Source organism: Lepidochelys olivacea (genome assembly GCF_965140295.1).
Source record: "Lepidochelys olivacea isolate rLepOli2 genome assembly, chromosome: 1".
Classification (NCBI taxonomy): domain Eukaryota; kingdom Metazoa; phylum Chordata; order Testudines; family Cheloniidae; genus Lepidochelys; species Lepidochelys olivacea.
Genome location: NC_140411.1, coordinates 83,442,407 through 83,465,316, shown reverse-complemented (window position 1 = coordinate 83,465,316; position 22,910 = coordinate 83,442,407). Strand labels below are relative to the sequence as shown.

Below are 22,910 nucleotides of genomic sequence, written 5' to 3'. Positions count from 1 at the left end.
AGGCGGTTTTAAGTGTGTTAAGGTATGTATCCTGAACTTTGTCCTTGGAGCATATTCTGTGGTATCTAAGTGCCTGGTTGTAGATATCAGATTTCTTGATGTGTTTGAGGTGGTTACTGGATCCGTGAGGTCAGGTGAGATGATCCATAGGTTTCTTGTATATAGTTGTCTGTAGGGTTCAATTGTTGAAGCTGATTGTGGTGTCCAGGAGGTTGATGCTGGTGCAGGAGCAGGAGAGTTTGTTGGATGGGTGGTGGAAATCTATCAGGGAGTTTACATTGTCTGCCCAGAGGATGAAAATATCATCAATGCATCTCAGGTGTATCGTTTTTGTTTTTTGATGCATCTGTCCAGAAATTCTTCTTCAAGGTGGCCCATGAAAATGTTGGCGTATTGGGGAGCCATCTTAGTACCCATGGCAGTTTCCATGGTTTGGGCAAAGTGTTTGTTGTTCGATGTAAAATTGTTATGGGTGAGGATGAAATGAATAAGTTTAGGGATTTTTTGGGTTGGATCTCTGAGGGTTATCCATTATCTTATAAATATTTGAGTGAGGCAGCGATGTAATCATTATGAGGAAGGTGACATCCATAGTGACAAGGATGGTGTTCTTATGGGAGGTTGTTAATGTTGCAGAATTTCTGGAGGAAGTCAGATATGTCCTGGAAGAAGCTGACCCTTTGTGTGGTGAGTGGTTTGAGGATGGTTTCTATGAGTCCTGATAGTCCTTCATTAAGAGTGCTGTGACCAGATATGTTTCCTTGTTTGTGTATCCTGGAGAACATGTAGAAGATCCCTGAGGTGAGTTCATGGGGAATGAGGACGTAGAGTTTGTCTTGGAGTTTTCTGGAGAAAGATTTGATGATATCCTTAAATTCCTGAATAAATTATAGGGTGAAGTATTCTTTGAGTTCTTTACAGTAGGTGGTCTCAGAGAGAGTTGGTTGGTTAAACACACACTCTCACTCTGAGCTTGTGACTTTCTGTGGGACATGCAGGCCTGCACAGTGGGTCAGTAAAGGTGATGTAGATGAGGTGGGGCACCTGGAAGAGTGAGGGATAGTTTAGGGAAAACATTTTTTAAAAAAAGAAATGAAATGCTATTATTATTTTTCTTCAGTCTTGCCTGTTTGGTATATCAACTCTTCAGGACATGTCCTCCTCCATGATTGTTCATGTGCTAGCACATTGGGACCATGATTCTGGTTGGAGCCTCTAGGTCTGACTATAAGAATAAACAATAATAAATAGTAGAAGCAGTATAAAAAGAAAAAGAAAAAAGCAACAGAGAAAAAACAACTCTTGCTTGAGGTATTAGGTTTCTATAATTCTGTCAAGTCAATGGTATAAAACTTCTCATCTGCTACTTTTAAATCCAAGTAGAATGTTCCATTCCTTCTGGTGGCATGGAAAAAGAGATTCAGTTTAATGGTAACTCTTTAATCAATGTATTCTATTATAACAGCCACATTCAGAAGTGATGTTAACAAATATATTGGCGGGACTAGGCACTCCAATTGCACTGTAAACACAAATACTAAAATAAATAGCTACCAGGTGCCATTGATCCAAAAAGCAATGGTCAGTTCCAAAACTTAAGCCCCTCCCCCATCATAACTCCCGTCTGTTGCACACTCTTATCTCACTCAAGAAATGAACTCGGAACCAACTTAACATATAAAAAAGTGCTTAATTTATTATAAGTGCCCACGGCCATGTCAACTGACCTTCTCGGTTTGTCAGTAGCAGTGGTTTGTGTGTCTCACAAGCATTTAAACATTGGCTCATTCCCCGCTGTCTGCACTGAGTGGTGAACTTCGTTACATTAAGAATACATATTTCAAAGAAAAGTGGTGGGGGAGATGTAAACAGACTGTCTAGCTACATTTTTATTACATAATCACTCTGAACTAAATTATTCACTGAATTACAGCCCATGCAGCTGCATAGTCTTAAATGATTTGCACAGGCATAGCTCAGAGCAGAATCTAGCCCTTAATCCTATCCATAAAGGAAATAAATTATGCCTATCTTTACTAAGTGATAGATGACTGATGAGTTTATAGGCCTCATCATTCAATAGCATAAGTGTGTAATTTCCAGTAAAAACCAATGGTTATATATTAATATAAGAACATAAGAACGGCCATACTGGGTCAGACCAAAGGTCCATCAAGCCCAGTATCCTGTCTTCTGACAGTGGCCCATGGCAGGTGCCCCCAAGGGAATGAACAGACAGGTTATCATCAAGTGATCCATGCCCTATCAACCAATCCCAGCTTCTGGCAAACAGAGACTAGGGACACCAGTCCTGACCATCCTGGCTAATAGCCATTGATGGACCTATCTTCCAAGAATCTATCTATCTCCCTTTTGAACCCTGTTATAGTATTGGCCTTCACAACACCCTCAGGCAAGGAGTTCCAGAGGTTGACAGTACGTTGCATGAAAAAATACTTTCTTGTGTTTGTTTTAAACCTGCTGCCTATTAATTTCATTTGATGGTCCCTTGTTCTTGTATTATGAGAGGGAGAAAATAACACTTCCTTATTTACTTTCTCTATACCACTCATGATTTTATAGACCTCTACCATATCCCCCCTTAGTCGCCTCTTTTCTAAGCTAAAAAGTCTCAGTCTTATTAATCTCTCCTCATACGGAAGCCGTTCTATACCCCTAATAATTTTTGTTGCCCTTTTCTGAACCTTTTCCAATTCCAATATATCTTTTTTGAGATGGGGCGACCATATCTGCATGCAGTATTCAAGGTGTGGGTGTACCATGGATTTACAGAGAGGCAATATGATATTTTCTGTCTTATTATCTATCCCTTTCTTGGTGATTTCCAACATTCTGTTCGCTTTCTTGACTGCCGCTGCACATTGAGTGGATGATTTCAGAGAACTATCTACAATGACTCCAAGATCTCTTTCTTGAGTGGTAACAGCTAATTTAGACCCCATCTTTGTATATGTATAGTTAGGATTATGTTTTCCAATGTGCACTACTTTGCATTTATCAACATTAAATTTCATCTGCCATTTTGTTCCTCAGTCACCCAGTTTTGTGAGATCCTTTTGTAGCTCTTTGCAGTCTGCGTGGGACTTTACTATCTTGAGTCGTTTTCTATCATCTGCAAATTTTGCCACCTCACTGTTTATGCCTTTTTCCAGATCATTTATGAATATGTTAAATAGGACTGGGCCCAGAACAGATCCCTGTGGGGCACCACTATTTACCTCTCTCCATTCTGAAAACTGACCATTTATTCCTACCCTTTGTTTCCTATCTTTTAATCAGTTACCAATCCATGAGAGAACCTTCCCTCTTATCCCATGACTGCTTATTTTGCTTAAGTGTCTTTGGTGAGGGATCTTGTCAAAGGCTTTCTGAAAATCTAAATACACTATATTCACTGGATCTCCTTTGTCTGTATGCTTTTGACCCCCTCAAAGAATTCTAGTAGATTGGTGAGGCATGATTTCCCTTTACAAAAACCATGTTGACTGTTTCCCAACAAATTACGTTCATCTATGTGTCTGACAATTTTGTTCTTTTACAATAGTTTCAACCAATTTGCCCAGTACTGAAGTGAGGCTTACTGGCCTGTAGTTGCCAGGGTCACCTCTCGAGCCCTTTTACTATTCGGATGCTTGAGCATATTAACAAGCAATCTTTGATTGTGGCATCAACAACTTCTGCTAACTGGTGCCAAGCATTCAAACAATCAGTACCAGCTGTCACCAATCCTCTAGTTCCTAGAAAACAACTCTTGTCCTTCAAGGTCAAAGGGTTTCAGTAATGTAGACAGTGGCTTTTGCAGTCATAGCTGTGCTGTGCATGCATTCAGGGTTTCACTTGCCAACAGGCTGATGTAAACAGAATGCTTTTGGGAACTGAAGAGCTGGAAACAAGCACCATCCCATTGTTGGCCTCCAAACATTAGCGGGTGGAAAAGACTAGAGTTTTGGCCATACCCCATCCTACCCAAATGTGGAGTGATGTAGGGCATGCTAGTCCTCCCTCCTCCTTATGCTCTGAGAGTGCAAGCACTAATACGTGCCTACCTCTCATGTGTGCACCCATGTAAGTGCATCCACAGTATGGACCAATATTTACACAAGATTGAATATCATTTTTGCCATGGGCCCATAAAGTGCCCGTGACTACCATATTGTACCATAAGTATGTATCCTGTGCCCACAAATTTAAAGTCAGATTTTGAATAGTGCCTGTCATTGAAATGTTTTGCTGGTGGAGATGCACTGTGACTCACAGCTGAACTTTCATACTCAGAAATCCTGATTTTTACCTCATATAAGCTATACCCCAAGACCATTTCAATAAACATGTAACCGTCACTAAGGTGGATTATTCTCTATCTTTGTTGAAATCTCCAGCCCTGGAGTGGAAGACTGAATTTTGTCTAAACATCATACTATAAACTGCCTGTGGTTAGGAGAAGACCAGAAAAACCCCAATCCCACTTCAGAGCCGGACTATTTAGGCAATGAGTTCTATTGACGTATTTAGTATCATTAGTATGTACCAAGAGATCTTTGAAATTTGTATCACTTTTTAAAGCTACCATTGGCCTTTTGGCAATTTTGATTTGGTGTTTAGGTTCAAAAATATGCCACAATATTTTCAGCATCTTGTTAACAGATGGTAATAAAGTGAAAATGTCTAGTATAAAACAATCGATGGGTTCTGTTAGCAGCTTTCTGTGACTCGGACAATCTTGTGTCTCAGTCATAGAAAAGTGTGACAGATTCACCCCCATAAGGGCCCATGGATGTGAACGCTGGATCTTCCTTACCAGACTGGTCAATTTTGCCCGAGGGAGAGAATTCTGCTATTGTCCCGCTGAGTATCATGGTACCTAACTTTTAGTGGCCTAGAAAATTACAGAGGCAACACTGCAATTTACAAAGTTTGCGTTAGGTGCTTAGGCTTTCCTATACAATGGATGGGAAGAGAGAGGCCCCTTAGACTGTGATCCAGAAAGCCAGCATGCTAGGTGGGGAGCTGCATAAGCTAACCAAAGGCAGATGTCAACCAAGAGGATGGCGGAGTGCTAAATTCAGCCTCTCTCACAAAGATAAGCTCCTAAGTCTAGTCTGCAGGGAGGCACCTAGATGACCTTCAGTATAATGGAGGGTTGTGAGATGAAGGCTGGGTTCCACCACAGATCAGCAATTAGTCTATTACTATTCATAATTGTGGTGGACTTCATAAGTAAGCGAATCCAAATGGAAGGCAGTATGAAGTTGATCTGTGCAGACAATATTGCTCTACTGGTTGATACTGAGGAAGATTTGGTCCAGGTTGATGTCTGGAACAGGAAACTAAAACTGTGGCCTTCTAATGAGTAAAGAGAAGTTTTAAATCATGTGGCTGACTCATACAGAATGGAGACAAATGAAAATCAGCATCGAGGGTGCCTAAATCAGATTTCTTCATTTAAGTACTGTGACAAAGTTCCTGCTCTGCCTTGGTGGATTTGCTCACCTTGGAGCTTCATGGCAGTCCTCAGCTTGGCCGTTTTTCTGAACCCACAGTCCAGGTCGACTCCTCCTGTGTCTGATCAGGAGTTGGGAGGATATGGGGGGAACTCGGCCCCGCCCTCTACTCCAGGTTCCAGCCCAGGGCCGTGTGGAATGCAGCTATCTAGAGTGCCTCCTGGAATAGCTGTGCGACAGCTACAACTCCCTGGGCTACTTCCCCATGGCCTCCTCCCAACACCCTCTTTATCCTCACCACAGAAGCTTCCTCCTGGTGTCTGAAAATGCTTGTACACCTCATTCCTCCAACAGTCCGCGTTCTCACTCTCAGCTCCTAGTGCCTTTTGCTCCCAGCTCCTCACATGCACACCACAAACTGAAGTGAGCTCCTTTTTAAAAGTGCCCTGATTAGCCTTCCTTAATTGATTATAGCAGCTTCTTGATTGGCTGCAGGTGTTCTAATCAGCCTGTCTTAATTGTCTCCAGAAGGTTCCTGATTGTTCCGTTACCTTACCCAGGGAAAAGGGACCTACTTAGCCTGGGGCTAATATATCTGCCTTCTATTACTCTCCTATAGCCATCTGGCCCGACCCTGTCACAGTACCTTAGGGTCTGATTAGCAACAAATGAAGAAATTGACAGAGAACTGTATGCTAGAATGCTAAGCACAAGAGAAGTTTGACACAAGATAAGTGGAGTGATTTATGGTAAATGAATGCCCACGCTAGTTAAGGGACAACTATACAGCTCTTCTGTACAGACAGAGACATGCTCAATGAAAGACAGGCACTTGAGAAGACAATGCCATAGCAATGAGATGTTCAATGGTACTGAGAAGGATGACATTGCTGGACCACATGTGGAATGATCTCATCAGAAGTGAGACCACAGTCTGCAGAACCAGAGAGAAGCTATAAGCGAGGAGGCTGAGATGGTATAGGCATGTATGAAGGATGGATGAAAGGAGTCCTGTTAGGGAGGCATTTGAGGTTAGAATCCACAGGGAAAGAACAAGAGGATGGCCAAGAAAATGGTGTATGGGAAGATGGAGTGGATGTAGAACAAGTGTTGGACTGGCAAGGCTGGAAAGATCCAGTGACCCTACCCCAGCTAAAAGGGGAAGTAGTAGTAGTAGTAAGTTGTTGTGGTGGTGGTGGTGGTGTTTTTTCTTCATTAGACACAATAGCTAGATAGACCATAGGAGAAGTCCCAACTCAATAAAAAAAATAACATTGAAATACCAACATTCCCATATGAACCAGATCAGAACATTTAAGTCAGCAGAAGCACATTTTGCTTGAAGGAGGACTGCATGGTGGCACCCTGGATATGAGATCAGCTGTATTTCCTGTAGCAATGCTATAGTGCCAGCAATTTGATGTTTCTCATGTGTAATGTCATTCTAGGAATTTCCACACATGGAGACAGTGGGCCTGATATTGCCACCCCTATGGAAGGAATATTCCTATTGACTTCAGTAACAGTGTTTTCAGCATTAGGAATATCTGTCTGTCTATCAGTCTAGGTTTTTATACGTGCTGATCATTATGGTATTTCAGACATAAAGGATCAGGATCATATTACTTTGCAAACTATGGCAGGAGGATGTAAATAGCCGTATATTGGGAAATAATTGTGGTTTCATAATGTTGCCTATAATCCATACCTTCCTCTTCTTTTTATGACAGCCCCATCATCTTTCATCACATTTTGGTGTATGCAAAATTTAATATTACACTTTCTCCCATAATAACTATAAGTGAATTAATCTAAATATTGTGTTGTGTGCACAAGCACTCACATGCTTTTCTGTTTTAAGAAATGTAAGCAGCCTTTATATACTTTTTTTTTTTCAATTAAGCATTGTGTCCCATTTTTCAATACCAGTTTTACCTTCCAGCATCAAGAAATACATCTCTTTGTAGCTAGGAAAATACCCAAGGTAATTCAAGTCATTCATACTATTGTGATTCTTTTCCCTGTGATAGAAAATGTACTGACTTTGCAAGTATTCCGCAATGCCGATAAAAGGTAAAGAGCTTCCCTTTACAATATTTCTAATATTTATGAAGACACATCTTAGGTTTATTCAAGTCTTTTTTTCTAATCTAACAAAGAGTCCATCGTGAATTTGGATGAGAGGTGTCAATTTAACACCTGCAGTTACTTGTGAATTTATGTACGGGTCATCTTAGTGAGAGGCAGGAAAATGTCTTGGTAGCTGGATGTCCATGGAGCACCAATCAGTTGCAAGTGAACTTAGTACCAATAGATAGTGCACAGAATGTACTATCTACCCAATTCTCATTATTTTGGGGATGGGGAATAAAAATGAAAAGTGGAGAAACCTGGTTCTCCAGGCACACTGGATGAAACTTGGAAGGTTCATTGGTTTGGTTTGGTTTAGATTAAACAAAAAAATGTTCTATACCTTCTCTGTAGTAGCTACATGCCACAGTGAAAAGCAGACTGTGTCCACATTGTGTTGCGTAACTACAGGTGGCAGTGAAAGGCTCTGGCAGAGGGGAGGCAGGGGCAAAAGGCTCCAAAGGAAGCTGCTGGAGCCTGACCCTGCTGCCGCCCCCTGCCGGTGCTGTCCCCCATTGCTGCAGCCTTTCCCTGTGGAGCGAAAACGCTCCAGCAGTGTGGAGGCAGCGGGAGTCTACATTGCAAAAAAGAGCTGTGTAGACATGGGAAGCACTGCTTGGGCATGTCATCAGCTATGCAGGGTATGTACCCGAAGGTTCTGGTGTGTCTTTACTCTACTCAACTAAGCAATGCCTCATGGTCTACGTGGCTGTTTATACCTGCACTGCGGAGCATGCCGTGTATATAACCACTGTACGTGTGTAATCTTGTCACATTTTCAGGTACCACTATGATCCACAATACTCCCCCTGGTTTCCTCCTAACCCTGTAGATGCCCAAATTTTGCTTCTGGGCATGCTTTGCTCTAAGAGTCAGGATACCTAGTTCCCACGTAAGCTCCAGAGTGATTCACAAACCACTGAAGATAGGCGTTCAGCTGCCTAAGCTGTCTAAGGCAGTTGGATTGAGCCAGATAGGTGCCACATAACTTCAATGCCTTGCAAAGTGCAAACTTCTGCTGAAGACATGACAGGAGAGTCATGCATGAAATTTTGTCATTTTTATAATGAAAATGGCAAAACATTCCCTGTTTGGAAATGTGAACATCTTGAAATATTTCCAAAATACGTTGCAGGTATGAGGCGGTAAAAGAAAAAATTCTGCCTAGTTTGCAGCAAGCTGGTGATTCCTTACACAAATTTTTATCCCCTAAACGAACTTGTAAGTTGTAATGATAACATCAGCAAATATTTGTGTACCAAAAAAAAAAAGGAAATCTCTAGCAAGAAGCAAGCTCTATTTAGCTGTGATATTGTCAGACGAGTATTTGCAAGTGTGGGCTAGTTTCTTGCTCTGGGGGAGATAGGGGAATCTTTTACTAGCTGACTGACAGCACCGTGGTCTTTATGAGTGTTTTAAGTATAATTAATAAAATGTTGTAAAGCTCTAGAAGGCAGAGTTTGCAATCACTTCCTGAAGGTCCTTCTTTCCCAAGATTACAGCACAAATTGCCAACCATGCTCATTTATGTGTATACAGTGGAGGTAACTTTATTGGGTAACTGCTTGGGAGGCAATGTGGCCTAGTAGTTAGAGCACTGGAGTAGGAATGAGGCATCTGGGTTCTATTCGTAGATCTAACACCAGCCTGCTAGGTAACTGTGGGCAGATTGTGTCGCCGCTCTGTGTCTCAGTTTCCCCATCTGTAAAATGGGGATAATGTTGCGTACCTCCTTTGTAAAACACTTTGAGGTGCTAGATAACAGCTTTAAGTATTATTATATACAGATCGGAAGAAGTGTTGCCCACAAGTAAGCACGCTACTGGGAAAATACCACTTCAGCAATATTGCTGTCTTCATGCTTTGGAAGGGCTAGATGAGACAGGGAACCTCACCACACATGAGCTGGTGAGGGTGTGACAATTTAAGCTAAGACTCCCACTTACCTTGCCATCAAGGGTAAACCTTCCAAAGGTTATTATTAGTAATAGTATGACTCAAAGATTCCATTTCAAATTTGTTGCTAATGTGAAGTAGTTTGTCTTACTTCTACATTGGAATTTGTGATTATATTAAATAAACAATATTTGATCACATTTCTTTGCATGTTTACATACACTGAAGCAATGTGTGACTTGTTAACATAGAAAGCATACTTCTCTGTACAATGCATTGTAATTATTATTTGTAGAGTGCTGTAGGTATACATGGTGCTGCACAGTAGCTAGACTGTCTCAAACAAGTAAGAATCCTTGCCTCAAAATGTTATTTTCTGCTGTCATGAGACTATATAACACAGTCCAAAGTGTGGGGGAGAGGAACCCACAGAGTGAGGTATGGTCTTTAGAGGTGGAATGTTTATAGAATAGCTGCATCTTCAAATGTTTGGGGATTTTTTTTAAGGAGAAGCAGGGTGCTTGGCAAACATTAACTGGAAGGCTTCCAACTGGATCTGACCTTTGTACCTTGGGGAGATTTTTAATGTTTGATCAGTTCTTCATAGGAGTGAAGACAGTGGTATTATTGACAAGGCCTTTGCCTTGTGATGAACCAATTTAATGTGTAAACCTACAGAACATTGAAAGAGTTGTGATCGCAAATAGAAACAATATCAGTTTTTATTGTAAATCAGTAGTAGATACAGTAAATTATCAGTTCGTTTGGTGAGATGCTCACTGGTGATTTCACCTGGGAAAAAATTATAAAGTAAATGGTGCATTTAGTGGTGCAGTTGTTCATGATTTCAAAAATACTATGGATAATTGGGATGTGAATTAGTATTGATTCAATCCAAAATACATGTAGTCCAAATCTGAGTTTAAGTTCACATGTGCAACTCTCAATGATGTACCTGAAACTAGAATCTAACCCATTTAAATTTGATTAGCAGTAATATTTGTGACTCAATCTGGGAGCTACAGTTTCACTTTGCATGTCAAATATGGCAGAAAACTGGAGTAATTTAAATGAATTCTGACTGCACACATTGCTATGCAGATCATAGATCTCTTTCAGTGCTGGTACTAACATCTCTAATTATGCCAAATTGTGAACTGCAATAATTTGACTATTGTCTGAGACAGAATCAAAAGGCCAGATTCTGTCACTTTTACTCACATTGATTAGTGCCTTGTTCTGTGAATAGTCTTAATGAAATCAAAGGAACTATTCATGATGTAAGATACTACTCAATGTGAATAAGGGTGATAGAATCTGGCCCAGAGAAGTTAGAGATGAAAATGGTTCATTATTGCTATCCCCTTTACAGATTGGATACTGCTAAAACTGAATTTCTCTTATCTTTCAATTTAAAGGGAAGAGCCCTGGCCCCATTGAAGTCAATAGCAAAACTCCCATTGAGTTCAGTGGTTCTAGGATTTTGCCCAAAGTCTTTTATTGGCAAAAGGACAGATTATAAAGGTACTTAGCCCTGGTCTACACTAGGACGTTAGGTCGAATTTAGCAGCGTTAAATCGATGTAAACCTGCACCTGTCCACACGATGAAGCCCTTTATTTCGACTTAAAGGGCTCTTAAAATCGATTTCCTTACTCCACCCCGACAAGTGGATTAGAGCTTAAATCGGCCTTGCCGGGTCGAATTTGGGGTACTGTGGACACAATTCGACGGTATTGGCCTCCGGGAGCTGTCTTAGAGTGCTCCATTGTGACTGCTCTCGACAGCACTCTCAACTCAGATGCATGATTGTTTGCCGTTGTTCTGACGCAGAGAGGGGCGACTGATGACATGGCTTACAGGGTTGGCTTACAGGGAGCTAAAATCAACAAAGGGGGTGGCTTTACATCAAGGAGTATTTCAGGCAGGACTTCACGGAGGGTTCCAATAAGAAATGGTGCACATAAGTTATTGTTCTTATTGGAACAAGGAGGTTAGTCTGGCCTCTGATTGATACATGGCTAGATTTACCTCACTGCACCTTCTCTGTGAGTGACTGCAGTGTGACCTAGAGGAATGAGTCCCCTAGATGGGGGGCGGGGGGGGTGGGGAGTTTGCAAATGAGTACAAAACAAATCTGGTCTATTTCTTGTTTTGATACACTCCATCTATCTTTTACATCTTTGGCTGGCAGCAGACAGTGCAGAAGGACTGCATGCCATCCACATCTCATGGCTGCTTGGCAGAAGATGGTACAGTACGACTGCTAGCCATCCTCATCTCTTGCCTGCCCGGCAGAAGATGGTACAAGAGGACTGCTAGCAATCTGTATCACCTGCCTGATCACCATAAGATGGTTCAATAGGCCTGACTGCAGGACTAAAGAGAATGACTTGATCAAGTCACTCCAAATTTAGTCCCTGCACTCGTCTGCCCAGGCGCTCCTGATCAACCTCACACAGGCAACCAGGAGCACCTCGGACATGACGATGACGGCTACCAGTCCTATTGTACCGTCTGCTGCCACAAGGCAATGGGTTGCTGCTGCTGTGTAGCAATGCAGTACCGCGTCTGCCAGCACCCAGGAGACATACGGTGACAGTTACCTAAGCGGGCTCCATGCTTGCCGTGGTATGGCGTCTGCACAGCTAACTCAGGAAAAAAGGCGCGAAACAATTTTCTGCTCTTGCTTTCACGGAGGGAGGGAGGGAACGGGGGCCTGACGATATGTACCCAGAACCACACGCGACAATGTTTTAGCCCCATCAGGCATTGGGATCTCAACCCAGAATTCCAATGGGCAGCGGAGACTGCGGGAACTGTGGGATAGCTACCCACAGTGCAACGCTCCGGAAGTCGACTCTAACCTCGGTACTGTGGAAGCACTCCACCGAGTTAATGCACTTAATGCACTTAGAGCATTTTCTGTGGGGACACACACACTCGAATATATAAAACCGATGTCTAAAAAACCGACTTCTATAAATTCAACCTAATTTCGTAGTGTAGACATACCCTTAGGTACCTAAAGGCTCAGTTAGGCATCAGGTGGAATTTTCAACAGTGCCCAAGCACCTTACTCCCAATGGATGATTTGAAAATCCTACTAGGTGCCTATTTGCATCTTCAGGTGCCTAAATACCTTGAAAAATCTGACCCAAAAGGCCCCAGTCTAGATCAAAGTCAGTGGATCAAATTCTGCCCTCTGTGAACCATATGTAACTACACTGACTTTAAAAATGTGCATAGCTCAGGACAGAATTTAACCATTATGTTCTAAGTATTAATTTTTTGGAAGAGACAGTGAAAAGAGAATTAGCCAGAACAATTGACTAGATGAGTTAACAGATCTCTAAGAAACACAGCCTCTTCTAAAAACCCTTCCCCTACTTTCCCACCCGCACAAACACACTCACTGTCTTCTTACGAAATACTGATTAGCAACAATTACACAATTTCCTAGCCTGGCTGAAACCTTCTATGCCACATAAAAGCCATGGGGACATTTTCATCTCTGAATTTACATGAATTTATAGTGAAAACCCTAGACCCCGATTCAACCTTAAATATAATATCATTAAGTCCTTATAAGTCAGACACATTTATTTAAAAAGGGCAAACATCACCCTCAAGTTACTGGAAATGTTTGTATGTTCTTGCTTGACTATAATGTTAGATGTTAACATTATTTATTAATGGAGGATAGATTTTTCTTTTGATTAAATACTATTGTTACTTTAACAAATAGTTACTGTATCCCTAAGCTCTCAAGGTTGTCGGGGACTTTGTCCACGCAAGCCATGCCAATGGATTGTCATTAATGGAAAGTGATGGAATTGAGAAAAAAGGGTGTTTTTTTTCTGAAATTCCCTTACTTTCATGATATTCCACCAGCTTGTAATGCTGATCTCAAAGGCCTGCACCTTGCTATAATTGCTAACATTTGTTAATGTTTCTCCTTCCCAAAGCCATTGAGAATAGAGCCCAGTGTTTTTAATGTAAGGAAAAACAATATATTTAAACGTTGAATTCAGCAATAGAGGAATTCAGCTTGGAATAAATAATCTAATAACGTTGTAGTATATTTTCTGCTCTCCCAATGGACAAGCCTATTGCAGGACATCAACCAGTGCAGACAAATTGTTCTAAGATTACAGGTGTGGGAAAGCAAACAGACAAAGGAAACCTCAAGAGAACCCTATCAGTTCTATTTTATTGACTTCCATATTGACACAACAGTATCTTATTCTCTTATTTCTAAGCCAGATACTGGTGTGTGAATCTGCTTTTAATTACCACATTGCAGCCATGGCCTTGCTAATATCCTTTGTAACCCTTACAAACTCCTACCATATTTTAGGCTTGGGACTTGAAGTCCCACTGAATGAGTAGGGTATATAGTATGTTCCTAGCAACGTAACTTCAGGAGCATCAGACTTTTTTTTCATAAATATACAGTTTTTCTGGATTTCAAAAGGGACCTGCTATTATGTTTATCACTGGATATTTTAACTCTAATCTTTAAAACTCTGTTCAGCTGTCATGCAGCCATTCACGAAAGCATGAAAGGTGGTGATGCTCTGTTGTGTGGGAGGCTAACCTACTCTGCAGAGATGTTAGCTGGCCTCTGGAAGCCATTTCCTTTCTTGTACATGGGTCTAGCATTTACTTCTCCAGCAAAGTGATTAGAGATCCTATTAATTGACATGGAGAGAAACTGAGTTGCTCTTTTTTTGGTACACATCTCAAAATTGTGGCTCACGAGGTGGAGACAAATGGGGGCTTCAAATTAAACCAGTACTTACTGGTAAATCAAAGAAGATTTTACGACTAATAATATTACTTTTAGATCAATTCCTAAAAAGCTGTAGTTAGACTATATTGCCAGGAAAAGAAAATATGGATGGAATAAAATACTGCATTCATATGCCCATTGGAGATGCTGGGTATGTGGTGGTTCACTGTTGTATACATATTATGGAATTACCTGGTAGGAGGAAGTTCCGGGAGATTCTATCTGCTAGAATATGCTGTATATGAAAACAAATAACAATTAATTCATTTAAGATTTCAGTTGTTTATCAATGTCTTCTGCAGTTTTAATTCTGGTGAAACTATAGTCCATGTGTGATGATGCAGTGAAGAAACACAGAATACAATTATTGAGATAATGCCAGTGTCATACATTGCTGCTTCCTCTAGAGAGAGCACTCCATGTGTGTGCAAAACTCCAGAGAGGACATTTCAACACTTTAGCCAGTATCCTTAGAGGTGAATAGATTCTGATTTGGACAACTTTTCCATGCAAAGGTGTAAGGGGAAGTAACAATCCCTTTTAAACACCTGCCTAGTCTACCTGAACCTTGGGGCCAGACATAGGAGTAAAGGGGTTCTTTCTAAAGTAGGTAAACAGGTAGTGAACGTGGAGGGGTGGGGATGGACTGGGACTTGATTCCATCCATTTGCTGTTGGTAGAGGCTAACAGTAAATTACCCCTGAGCAAAGAGAAGAACCAGTGACTCAGACGGATTAACAGAAGCAGGGTGTGTTTCTCAATCACAGTACCTCTCAGAGCTGCTTTAATAAGTGCAGCTGAACCAGGCTCAAACTAGTGCTGACATTCACTGTTAGCAAGAAATATTTTTTCTAGTGTAGACAAGGGAACCGAGTACAATCTGTCATTTAAGCACATGTACTAGTGATGTTATTTAGTGACTATCTACAGCAAGACATGTAAATTCACTCCTCTTTCTTAATTAGGTACCTATTCTCTATAGGTAATTAAGAAACTGAGTCATAATCCAAAAGAAAAAGCCTGTGATGCCTATTGCCAAATATTTGTTTCATTGTGAACTTTCAGATTCAGTGGCAGTTTCTCAGTTCCCATTTGTATTGGTACAAGTATAAAGGAAGTGAACTTCATTGTTCCCATATAACCATGAGGATTACTTGTGGACTGAAAGAGACAGTCAGTAGTGCTTATCTGTGATAAAATTTTCGATGTTATCAGCATACAGATTCTTTAGAAGGCCAGCCTTCAAAGCCTTTCTTCCCAATCATCCAATCAGCATTTTTTGGCTTGAGGGAGCAAATTGTTGAAGCAACTGTAGGTAGGTTTTTAATCCAGTTTTAGGGGGAAGGACTCCCTACTATGTTTCTTTCCAAGATGTGATGTGTGATGAATCCAAGAAGGATCCAGGCTTATGATATTACCTTCCATAAATTCAGTCAGGGGAGATGTCATTTGCATGACACCTAAAACATATCTAACTTTTTCATATCACACTTACATTTCTGGAAATCTGCAGAGTCCCTTTATTAGTTTTACCTTTCTCTGTGTTTTCAGATCACCGCAAGTTATTCCATTCTGGAGAATATACCAGCATGAAATACCTATAATCCCACTTTGATCTTCATACCAGAAATTCCAGGATTCACTGGTCTCCATCTTGATTTAGAAGAGGTGAAGTTATTGTTAGCTTTTCACTACTAGTGTTTGCTTGTTTGTATTTGAACTGCAGAAGGCTTTGGCATCCACCACAAAAGTCTTCAGAGTAACAGCCGTGTTAGTCTGTCTTCGCAAAAAGAAAAGGAGTACTTGTGGCACCTTAGAGACTAACCAATTTATTTGAGCATGAGCTTTCGTGAGCTACAGCTCACTTCATCGGATGCATACCGTGGAAACTGCAGAAGACATTATATACACACAGAGACCATGAAACAATACCTCCTCCCACCCCACTGTCCTGCTGGTAATAGCTTATCTAAAGTGATCATCAGGTTGGGCCATTTCCAGCACAAATCCAGGTTCTCACCCTCCGCCCCCCCCACACACAAACTCACTCTCCTGCTGGTAATAGCCCATCCAAAGTGACCACTCTCTTCACAATGTGTATGATAATCAAGGTGGGCCATTTCCAGCACAAATCCAGGCTCTCTCACCCCCCGCCCCGGGAACACACACACACACACACACAAACTCACTCTCCTGCTGGCAATAGCTCATCCAAACTGACCACTCTCCAAGTTTAAATCCAAGTTTAACCAGAACGTCTGGGGGGGTGGGGGGTAGGAAAAAACAAGGGGAAATAGGCTACCTTGCATAATGACTTAGCCACTCCAAGTCTCTATTCAAGCCTAAATTAATAGTCTCCAATTTGCAAATGAATTCCAATTCAGCAGTTTCTCGCTGGAGTCTGGATTTCAAGTTTTTTTGTTGTAAGATAGCAACCTTCATGTCTGTGATTGCGTGACCAGAGAGATTGAAGTGTTCTCCGACTGGTTTATGAATGTTATAATTCTTGACATCTGATTTGTGTCCATTTATTCTTTTACGTAGAGACTGTCCAGTTTGACCAATGTACATGGCAGAGGGGCATTGCTGGCACATGATGGCATATATCACATTGGTGGATGTGCAGGTGAATGAGCCTCTGATAGTGTGGCTGATGTTATTAGTCCCTGTAATGGTGTCCCCTGAATAGATATGAGGGCACAGTTGGCAACGGGCTTTGTTTCAAGGATAGGTTCCTGGGTTAGTGGTTCTGTTGTGTGGTATGTGGTTGTTGGTGAGTATTTGCTTCAGGTTGTGGGGCTGTCTGTAGGCAAGGACTGGCCTGTCTCCCAAGATTTGTGAGAGTGTTGGGCCATCCTTCAGGATAGGTTGTAGATCCTTAATAATGCGTTGGAGGCGTTTTAGTTGGGGGCTGAAGGTGACGGCGAGTGGCGTTCTGATCTTTTCTTTGTTAGGTCTGTCCTGTAGTAGGTGACTTCTGGGAACTCTTCTGGCTCTATCAATCTGTTTCTTCACTTCCGCAGGTGGGTATTGTAGTTGTAAGAATGCTTGACAGAGATCTTGTAGGTGTTTGTCTCTGTCTGAGGGGTTGGAGTAAATGCGGTTGTATCGCAGAGCTTGGCTGTAGACGATGGATCGTGTGGTGTGGTCAGGGTGAAAGCTGGAGGCATGCAGGTAGGAATAGCGGTCAGTAGGTTTCCGGTATAGGGTGGTGTTTATGTGACCATCATTTATTAGCACTGTAGTGTCCAGCAAGTGGATCTCTTGTGTGGACTGGACCAGGCTTAGGTTGATGGTGGGATGGAAATTGTTGAAATCATGGTGGAATTCCTCAAGGGCTTCTTTTCCATGGGTCCAGATGATGAAGATGTCATCAATATAGCGCAAGTAGAGTAGGGGCGTTAGGGGACGAGAGCTGAGGAAGCGTTGTTCTAAATCAGCCATAAAAATGTTGGCATACTGTGGGGCCATGCGGGTACCCATAGCAGTGCCGCTGATCTGAAGGTATACATTGTCCCCAAATGTGAAATAGTTATGGGTGAGGACAAAGTCACAAAGTTCAGCCACCAGGTTAGCCATGACATTATCGGGGATAGTGTTCTTGACGGCTTGTAGTCCATCTTTGTGTGGAATGTTGGTGTAGAGGGCTTCTACATCCATAGTGGCCAGGATGGTGTTATCAGGAAGATCACCGATGGATTGAAGTTTCCTCAGGAAGTCAGTGGTGTCTTGAAGGTAGCTGGGAGTGCTGGTAGCGTAGGGCCTGAGGAGGGAGTCTACATAGCCAGACAATCCTGCTGTCAGGGTGCCAATGCCTGAGATGATGGGGCGCCCAGGATTTCCAGGTTTATGGATCTTGGGTAGTAGATAGAATATCCCAGGTCGGGGTTCCAGGGGTGTGTGTGTGCGGATTTGATCTTGTGCTTTTTCAGGAAGTTTCTTGAGCAAATGCTGTAGTTGCTTTTGGTAACTCTCAGTGGGATCATAGGGTAATGGCTTGTAGAAAGTGATTTTGGAGAGCTGCCGAGCAGCCTCTTGTTCATATTCTGACCTATTCATGATGACAACAGCACCTCCTTTGTCAGCCTTTTTGATTATGATGTCAGAGTTGTTTCTGAGGTTGTGGATTGCGTTGTGTTCCGCACGGCTGAGGTTATGGGGCAAGTGATGCTGCTTTTCCACAATTTCAGCCCGTGCACGTCGGCGGAAGCACTCTGTGTAGAAGTCCAGTCTGCTGTTTCAACCTTCAGGAATTGCTGAATTGGAATTCATTTGCAAATTGGATACTATTAATTTAGGCTTAAATAGAGACTGGGAGTGGCTAAGTCATTATGCAAGGTAGACTATTTCCCCTTGTTTTTTCCTACCCCCCCCCCCCAGACATTCTGGTTAAACTTGGATTTAAACTTGGAGAGTGGTCAGTTTGGATGAGCTATTGCCAGCAGGAGAGTGAGTTTGTGTGTGTGTGTTCCCGGGGGGGGGGGGGGGGGGAGAGCCTGGATTTGTGCTGGAAATGGCCCACCTTGATTACCATGCACATTGTAGGAAGAGTGGTCACTTTGGATGAGCTATTACCAGCAGGAGAGTGAGTTTCTGTGTGTATGGGGGTGGGGGGGTGAGAAAACCTGGATTTGTGCAGGAAATGGCCCACCTTGATTACCATGCACATTGTAGGGAGAGTGGTCACTTTGGATAAGCTATTACCAGCAGGAGAGTGAGTTTGTGTGTGTGGTTTTTGGAGGGGGGTGAGGGAATGAGAGAACCTGGATTTGTGCAGGAAATGGCCCACCTTGATTATCATACACATTGTGAAGACAGTGGTCACTTTGGATGGGCTATTACCAGCAGGAGAGTGAGTTTGTGGGGTGGGGGGGGCGGAGGGTGAGAAAACCTGGATTTGTGCTGGAAATGGCCCAACTTGATGATCACTTTAGATAAGCTATTACCAGCAGGACGGTGGGGTGGGAGGAGGTATTGTTTCATGGTCTCTGTGTGTATATAATGTCTTCTGCAGTTTCCACGGTATGCATCCGATGAAGTGAGCTGTAGCTCACGAAAGCTCATGCTCAAATAAATTGGTTAGTCTCTAAGGTGCCACAAGTACTCCTTTTCTTTTCACAAAAGTCTTGTTTCAATAGCAACTCTTTTATCAGGTACTCTCTCTCTCTCTGTCTTTCTGCTTTTAGACACTTTGTTCTGGAAAAGACTAAATTAAATTATATAGATTTAACATTTCTTGTAACTAGTATAATATCTGGTTTTTTTTTATTTATTAACTTGTAAATGTGTAACATTGCTTCAGATAACCATCTCAAATGGTTATCCTAACACCACCATTCTCCTTTAACCGGTCTGGGCTTGGTACTGTTCTTCTTTTAAGACATAATGGATAGAGCTGGTCAGGAAAAGGAGAAGGTGGTTTGTGGCAAATTTCAACTCATAAAAAAACCTGAAAAGTTTTGGGGTTTGGTATGTTTAGTTTTCCAATGAAAAAAATCAAAACTTTCCAAGGAAACTGTCTGCAAAAATTTCTGAGTCAAAACCCATTTTCCATTAGAAAAAAATATTGATGAAAAAATTTCAACCAGACTTAACAATGGGCCTGATACAAAACCCATTGAAGGCATTGGGAGTTTTACTATTTTCTTCAATGGGCTTTGATTCAGGCCCCAAATCACTCTCCCCTGGGTTCAGATGATCAATATTCCTATTTTGGGTGCTGTGTCTTTGACACTGGTTTTAGTCCATTCTGTGAGGGAGCAGAATTCCTGTGGAAAGCTAATAGTGGCAGAGATTGTTATGGTAAGCAAAATAATATATTATAAATTTAAACATGTGCAGTGTAGACAGGCAGACCTTGGGAAAATCATATTTGCCTTATCACATCACCACTGAAGCACCAGTAAGAGGCGTGATTCACCACTGCATGAGTTACAGTGGCATATAGCTGGAGAAACACAATAGTGAATAGGAGTACTTGTGGCACCTTCAAGTGAGCTGTAGCTCACGAAAGCTTATGCTCAAATAAATTGGTTAGTCTCTAAGGTGCCACAAGTACTCCTTTTCTTTTTGTGAATACAGACTAACACGGCTGCTACTCTGAAACCTGACCATAGTGAATCAGGACCATAATCGACTGGCTACCTACATGCATGCACATTCATTTGAGTGACTTGGACCCAGCCACCGGGTAGTCAGATAACTTCACGAAAGTAGGTGTGACGTTATTGACTTGAACTGGGACCGTATAGAACATTGTTCCAACCAAAGTCCTGTAGTGGCACCAAATCTTGTATAAAGGGGGTCAACTAAGGTGTCTAAGACGAGGTTATGGTTTGCTGGTTAGGATTATGCTATCTGTTTGCATGTATCATTTTTGTATTTAGAGATATAAGTATTGGCTCTATACTGTCTGTATTCCAAACTTATGCTATGCTTCTGGGTGACACCCCAGACAAGTTGGTGTCAGCTCTGCCTAGCCAGCTTGATGGCCCATTAAGGACCATCATCTATACAAGTGACCCACTGAGAGAAGGCAGACACGCCTTGTGACTCAGCAAGGTATGCAGGGACCTGCCTATGGACAGAACTCTGAGGTTTTTCCAGGCCATGTGATGGACAGCTTGTTTTTGGAACAAAGAAAGAAAGGCCACATGGCAAGAGAATATAAAAAGCTGCTGCAGCTCCTCCATCTTGTCTTCAGTCCTGCTTCTTACCTCTGGAGGAACTTTGCTACACTGAAGCTTTGAAGAAAGGACTGATGACTCATCCCAATTGTGGATGTTCTCCAGAGACTTGATTTGAACCTGCAGTTTATTCTATCACTGCTGCAAGCCTAAACCAAGAACTTTGCCATTACTGTATGTAATTGATTCCATTTAACCAATTCTAATTCTCCTCTATATTTCTTTCCTTTTATGAATAAACCTTTAGATTTTAGATTCTAAAGGATTGGCAACAGCATGATTTGTGGGTAAGATCTGATTTGTATATTGACCTGACTCTGGGGCTTGGTCCTTTGGGATCGAGAGGACCTTTTTTCTTTTACTGGGGTATTGGTTTTCATAACCATTTGTCCCCATAACGAGGTGCACTGGTGGTGATACTGGGAAACTGAAATGTCTAAGGGAATTGCTTGTGTGACTTGTGGTTAGCCAGTGGGGTAAAACCAAAGTCTTCTCTGTTTGGCTGGTTTGGTTTGCCTTGGTGTGCATAAAAACCCCAGCCTTGGGCTGTAACTGCCCTGCTTTAAGCAATTTGTCCTGAATTGGCACTCTCAGTTGGGTCCCGCCAGAACAAGCCTCGTTACAGTAGGTGTACAAAATTACAATGGATTCATATGACCTGACTCTATTGTTTTGGTGGGACATAGTTTCTTCTTCTCTGGTGGCATTGGCATCACATGTCTTCCTGTATCTGATCACACTTGTTGATATTATTGTCAAACACACATGAACACATAAGAACTGGAAGTGAGAGTTATTTCAGGGGGTTTCTGATTATTGTTAAAACACTCTGGAATTCAGCAGGTAGCTAGGGAATTAAAGTGAATTCAGTGAAACCTGTACAAATAGATCTCCCTTATTAAGCAACGTCTAAACCTAAGACTGTCCCAATGTACCCACAAACATAATGATAGCACAATTCTCCTCCACCTTTCTCAGTAGACCTTCTCCCTTGAGCAACTGGTTTTTGTCAGTCCGTGAGTGGTTACTTGTGATTATTTCACTGTAAAAAATAAATATACAACTGTCAGCACTGTGTGTAAAGGAACTTATATATGTGACATATGGCACCAGGCAACACACATACACTTGTCTAAGAACTGAATAACTGGTAAAAATCTTATAAATCCAACAGAGTTCATGCCCTTCAATATAAAAGTCTGGGGTATGTGAGCAGCAATATAAGGGAGGATTCTAATATCACCGTTAAGCAAATCCTGAACCTTGATTTTCTGTCACTGTTAACTGAATCTTCTTCTTGTATATACATTTTCAGTAATGTTCTATTTTGACACTGAAACTAAGTATATTCTTAAGGCAACTTGTTTTATTTACACCTATACATCAGTCCTGGAACAGAGAAGGACAAAGAGCATTCAAGCAATTCCTGGTTTCAGGAATCTTAGCCAAAACACTAATGCCTGATTCCCAGGGAGCAACTCTGCCTCAGGAATTTACTCTAGTTAGCGAAGTTAAGTCAGCATATGGTCTCCCTTGCTACTGCTCCGGCAAAGAAACCACATCAGAAAACCAACAACACAGAATTTTCATCCAGACTGAAAACTTGTTCTTACTCTAATTAAAATAACTTTTAAGACTTATGCGTAACAGTGCCATCTTGGGACTCACCTCTCGAGTGCCTGCAAGCCCCTAGATGCAGCACTACAGTCCTTTTCTCACCCTCTTGCAGGCTGTCAGCTGACCTTAGCTGGTCTTCAGTGGCTTAGCGCTCTGGCCAAATCATGAAGTTTGGATGAACCCTGTCTAGGATATTAAAGAGTCCATCAAATAGTCTATTTGCCTTTACTAAGGTCTTCAGCCCTGACTCTGGGCCCGTTAAATTCAGCCCATTGCTCAGGCTCTCAAATAAGCCCTGATCTCCTCTTGGGTTTATGCCAGTAGA

At 41.9% G+C, this 22,910-nt stretch overlaps 1 long non-coding RNA gene across 1 annotated transcript; it reads right to left on the bottom strand.

Annotated features, from left to right (window-relative positions):
• Window positions 1-935: 935 nt before the first annotated feature.
• Window positions 936-22,001, bottom strand: LOC311515022. The gene is made up of 4 exons (XR_014710030.1): window positions 21,938-22,001; window positions 14,475-14,517; window positions 1,127-1,225; window positions 936-1,044 (listed from the first exon to the last, which is right to left on the bottom strand). It is a non-coding gene; the product is annotated as an uncharacterized lncRNA (long non-coding RNA).
• Between the last annotated feature and the right edge of the window lie 909 nt (window positions 22,002-22,910).